The sequence below is a fragment of the Lepus europaeus genome, chromosome 5 (genome assembly GCF_033115175.1).
Source record: "Lepus europaeus isolate LE1 chromosome 5, mLepTim1.pri, whole genome shotgun sequence".
NCBI lineage: Eukaryota > Metazoa > Chordata > Mammalia > Lagomorpha > Leporidae > Lepus > Lepus europaeus.
In genome coordinates, this window is record NC_084831.1 from 75,239,340 (window position 1) to 75,245,151 (window position 5,812).

The following is a 5,812-nucleotide window of genomic DNA, read 5'->3' on the forward strand; positions in this document are numbered from 1 at the left end:
TTATTTATTTCTTGCAGGACAAGAAAGAGGAGAGTGGTTTCACAGCTCTCTAAGAGGAAGTGACGGTCGTTAGGGCCCGGTAAGGACTAAGATCAAAGCATGTGAGAATAATACATTTTGTTTTTGAATGGCATTGATGTTCTGGTATAACAGGGCAATGGGGGTGATATTTTATTCATCTGGTTGCATGATTACTTTACATCTGCCTGGCTGTATATCTGGGATATCCTATTTCCATTCCTCACTTTCTCTTAATGACTGTATTTCTTTTGTCACTGAGAAAATAAAAGCTTCTAGGGAGAATATCCGTCTGCCTCCTCGCCACAGTTCTCCCTCTTCCCACACTGTTCACACATTTGCTTTCCTTCTCTGTAGGGGACAACCGTCCTGCTGTAACTGAAGTCTGACTGCTCCCCTAGAGCTCTGTAACCCGCCCGCTTTGGCTTATTCTAGACCAGCCCCCATGCAACTGGTCCTTTCTCCCATGCTCTAAACTTCTTTTCTATTCAATTATATTTTCTGAATTCTAAATATGTGCCTGACCTAAAGTAGATTGTATTAGGTCAGGCACATAATTGTTTCTCTGTCTTTTGTTGATGCCTTCATAGACCAGTGATTGGGGTGAGTTTTGTGGTGCAGTGGGTTAGGCTGACACTTGTCGACGCACAAATGTGCTAAAATGTTGCCCATCTTTAAACATAAGTGAAGTTGGGGGCTGGCGCTATGGTGTAGAAGGTTGAGCCTATGCCTGCAGTGCCGGTCAAGTCCTGGCTGCTCCACTTCAAGTCCAGCTGGGAGAGCAGTGGAAGACGGCCCAGGTCCTTGAGCCCCTGCACCCGTGTGGAAGACCTGGAGGAAGCTTCTGGCTCCTGGCTTTGGTCTGGCCCAGCTGCAGCCATTGCAACCATTTGGGGAATGAACCAGTGGATGGAAGATGTCTGTCTGTCTGTCTGTCTGTCTCTCTTTCTCCTTCTCTCTCTGTATTTCTTCATTTCAAATAAATAAATAAATCTTTAAAAAAATTCCACAAATGAAGTGAAAGGCCAAGCAATTGACACTTCAGATTGAACAATACAACCTTCCTTTGTGAATCTCCCTGCAATGTCTATTTCTCTGATTCCCTTTAGACCACAAGTACTAGACAGAGTTGCTGGTAGTTGCTGATTGTCTTCATGATTTCTCTTGAACCATCTTGTTTCAAGCTTTGGAGACCTCGCTCAAATAGGTTTGTCAGAGGTTCTGACTTAATTCATCTGTGGTGGGTCTTGGGTCCTTTTAATTTCTTACAAGTTGTTCAACTGGTTAGAAAGTATGGCGAGGCCAAGAACCTGCTTAAATCTTCCAAGTGAAGACGAGATTCAACAATGTGCTTATTCACATCATCATGGCTCTGTGAGGCCTTTCCTGGGTATCTGATGAGTTTTCTCTTTGACAGTTCTGTGGGTAAAATCGGGTGACTATTTTGGATTATTCTTTGTAAGATTTAGTGGATAGATTCCTGACGTGGAAAGCTTACAGTGCATTTAGCACTAAGGTTATGGTTTACAAAATTTATTCATTCTTGAATTTTCTGAATTCTAAATATGTGCCTGACCTAAAGTAGATTGTATTAGGTCAGGCACATAATTGTTTCTCTGTCTTTTGTTGATGCCTTCATAGACCAGTGATTGGGGTGAGTTTTGTGGTGCAGTGGGTTAGGCTGACACTTGTGACACATCAGTGTGCCAGGTCAAGTCTCTGCTACTCCTTTTCTGATGCAGCTTCCTGCTCACGCGGCTGGGAGGCAGCAGATTATGGCTTAGGTGCCCACATTGCTGCCCAGCATGGGAGAGACCCAGATGGAGTTCTGGACTCTTGGTTTTGACCTGGCCAAGCCCTAGCTTTTGGGAAAGGCATTTGGGGAGTGAAACAGTGGGTGGAAGTTCTTTCTTTCTCTGCCTCCCGCCCACTCATGTGTGTGTGTGTTGCCTTGCCTTTCAAACAGATGAAAATAAATACTAAAAAATATGATCAGGAAAAATTGGGGAGATAAACAAATCATTATAATAACTTGATTTTGTCATATGTGACATATTTGTCAAGCAATTTAAATTATTTTGCATCTTTGTAGGACAACATTTGACATGCTGTTTTTTGCATTGAAATATTTGATCAGATTACTAAAATTTCATAGATGCACTTAAGCTGAGGATTCTTTTGCTTGTGTACATGAAACCCTTTGAGGAGTTAAGTGTTCTGTATTGAAAATGTAATAGTGGGTGAGTTTTCTATCTATCTATCTCTGGGCCTGGCCTCTACTTTTTGCACTTATCGCTCTATCATTTATTTGCTACGTATTTTCTCCAGACATATACTTTATACTTTTTTCCATATTTGTGGCACATGATGATTTTTGCTGTTTACTTGTTCCTCTTTCTCTTTTGAGAAAAATCAAGATAACATCAATGCACAGTATTGGAAAGAATGAAATAGTTGACTTTTCAACATTCCATAAAAACTTTGAAGATCAAATCAGCAGTTGAATAATCTGAGAACTACAGGCAATCCCAGGAGTGAGAAGAGATCAGAGTGATAGCAGACTTGGTTCCCGGTCCTAGGTTAGTCACTAATTAGCCATATGACCCTCAAAGAACCTCTAGCTGTTCCAGGCCTCAGTGCCTTCAACTCTAAAGGAGTTTAACTTTTAGGTCACACCAAAATACTTGGGATTATGGAAAACTTTTATAGCTATACCTGGGAAAACAGTAATCTATCAATTAATAAGGATTTATTTCTTAATAAAAAATGAGAATAATGTTATATTAACTGTGAATAAGCCCTGGTTTACTAAGTGCTAAAGTAAATTAATTAAGTAATTTTTCTTTATGAAAATTGCCAGAGAAATTAGATCTGTCTTTGAACACAAACACAAGAGTCCAAAGAACAGTAAATGCAATTTCAATTTCATTCATCTCCTTTCAGAGGCTAGAGACAAACTTGGACCTCTTCCAAAAGACCAAAGTAAACAGAGAGGAAATTTTGGGAGATTGAATCAGAGCCAGAATAAACTAGGATTTTAATGTTTCGGATGGATACTGCAAAAAATCCAAACATGGTTCAAGGAGATTCATTTAGATCCAGAAACAAGGCCAAGTTGCTTTCATTAATATTTTCAAATTAGGGAATTTGAATCAGTAATAGTCTGTGTGAGAGACTACTAATGATATACAGAAAAGGCACTTTGACTAATGCCATTTTACCCCTACAGCATCGTGACCTTTGGTCAATTAAGTGAACAAAAATTAGTTAACTGTACATAATGGGTATGTTTGTTTAAATTTTGTCTCTGAGCATAAATGAAATAGAAGCAATTCTCTTTTTCAATAGAATTTTAGAAAATACCATATAAATTGTAGCAAAGGCACTTAGAACAATTAAAAGGAAATAATGATTAATGGGGTCAAAATACCATTAAACTAGGACTTGATGTCTAGTGTTTAATTAATTGGTGCAACAGGAAAAGAAAAGATTGGTGATATTGGCCATGGTATTGCAGTCAATCAGCATTTCCTCTTAGAATGAAAAGTGATGCTAATTACTCAGCTTAGCTTTGTTGCTTGTTTCTGGTCAGATTTACTTAGAGCATTCATGTTTAGAACATGTTTCCTACCTTGTTAAGTCTGGTCAATTGACTGGCGATCCCAATATACTATAAAGAGTTAATGAGTTGCTACCAATGTTGCAGAATTACACATGGGTAAAATGTTGCACTTGGATGATATCTCAGCTAATATACAATGTGATATAATAAGACCTATTTTTTTTTTTTACTTAGAGAAAAACTCTTGAATGAATGAGATCCTAAACAACAAGAGAAAACACCTCAATTTTAATGATTTAGCATACTTGGGTAGTCCCAATCAATAGCAAAGTATGACTTGAATTCTGGAATTGCTAAAATGTAACAGCACTATGGTGAAATCTATTATTCATCTAATTAGATAACTGAAGTGGATAAAATATTATTTTTTGTCTAAAGATTTATTTATTTGAAAGGTAGAGTTACAGAAAGAGAGGGATATCTATCTATCTATCTATCTATCTATCTATCTATCTATAGAGAGAGAGATCTTCCATCTGCTTGTTCACTCCCCAAATGGTGGTAACAGCCAGGGCTGAGCCAGACCGAATCCAGGAACCAGGACTTACTCCAGGTCTCCGACATGGGTGCTGGGACCCAAGCACTTGGGCCATCTTCCGCTGCTTTCCCAGGTACATTATCAGTGATGGGATGCTGGAATCAAGGGTGGCAGCTTCATCTGCTACACCACAAAGCAGCTACTTTTCTTTTAAAGACAGGAAGTTGGTTTTATTGCTGGGTGTGAGGTGGCAGCACAATGGAAGCCCTCATGTATGCAGGGCTTGCCACCTGTCCAGAGAACCATGATTGGGCATTAGCCATGAGCAGCTTCCAGTCATCATAGCTCCACAAATCTGCATTAAACTTGGTAAAGCCCCTGTTCTTTCATATATGCATCTTGGGCAGCCAGGGAACTTGAACTTGGCATTTTGGAGGGTGTCAATCTCATGCTCCTTGTTCTGCAGCTTGGTATGGATGGACAGGAGAACTAGAGCAGTGTGAAATGTGGCCACTATACCCTGGGAGTTTTCAAAAGCACTTCACACACCTGTCTGGTGCCTAGACAGGGAACAGCACAAAGTCAGAGACATGAGCATCTATCAGAAAGGGCTGTCTCCAGGGTTCCCGTAAGGCAAACCATACAATCAGCAGGCTGCATACATAACAAGGAGGGTGCTCTTCACAGCTATTGCACATTGGGCCACATGAGGAAAGGTACCCATTCAGCTTACGTGGTTAAAGATATTTGGCAGTTTTTATATATCAGGTCTGGCCCATGTTGAGCACTACTTGGTGGGAGGGGAGATGGACTCAGTAGTTATGAAAGAATGTACGGATCCATGAACTACGCTGTTTCATTGATCAATAGCTATGATAGAATGTACGAACCCATGAACTACGCTGTTTCATTGGAAGCATGCAGTTCCCTTTATGGGAAGGACAGAATTTTAGTTTTTTAAGAGCACTTTTCTTGTTAAAGACATGCAGATCTTTGTATTATACTATGGCATGGACAAAGACAAAAACAGCAGAGATTAAGAGCTGAGCCCTGGAATTAGACTGCCTGGATTCTACTGCTCTATAGCTGAACGACCCTAGGCTATTTACCTTTCTTTATCTCTGTTTCCTCAACTGAAACAAACAAACAAAAAAAGAGAATAATAAGATTATCTGTTCTTAGGATTGGTGCAAATTCTACATGTTAAAATGTACATAAAATTCTTTGAGCAGTTTTGGGCACATAGTGAGCACTCAGTAAATGTTGGCTATTGCGTGTATTTTGTGTCACAAACTATTTCAATATGGTTAATGATGTGTGTGTGTGTCTCTGTGTGTTTGTGTGTGTGTGTGTGCATGTGCACGCTATGGCTTAGAATTACAAAGTGCTATATCAGGCAAAATAATATTAGCATTCTGTATTCCATACATTTATCTTTACTAGTTTTAATAATATATCCAATAACTATCTTTGTTCAGTAATATTACATTGAGTCATAGGGATAATAGTGTCAGGTATAAATGGCACAATTAAAAACACTACAGGGGCTAAGTTGCTCAGAAAGTTGCAATGCAAATGTTCCTTCCTAAGAGCCTTGCAAATGCACAATGAGAAAGAATGAGGATATCTTATTTTATTCCCTGGTGGGAATCTATCCACATCAAATACACTACATAATTCTGCATGTGGGCAAC

The 5,812-nt window shown here is 39.3% G+C and overlaps 1 non-coding gene across 1 annotated transcript; it reads right to left on the minus strand.

Moving 5' to 3' along the window:
• Positions 1-4,727: 4,727 nt before the first annotated feature.
• On the minus strand, positions 4,728-4,861 carry LOC133761301 (small nucleolar RNA SNORA70). Its single transcript, XR_009866105.1, has one exon. It is a non-coding gene; the product is annotated as a small nucleolar RNA SNORA70 (small nucleolar RNA).
• Between the last annotated feature and the right edge of the window lie 951 nt (positions 4,862-5,812).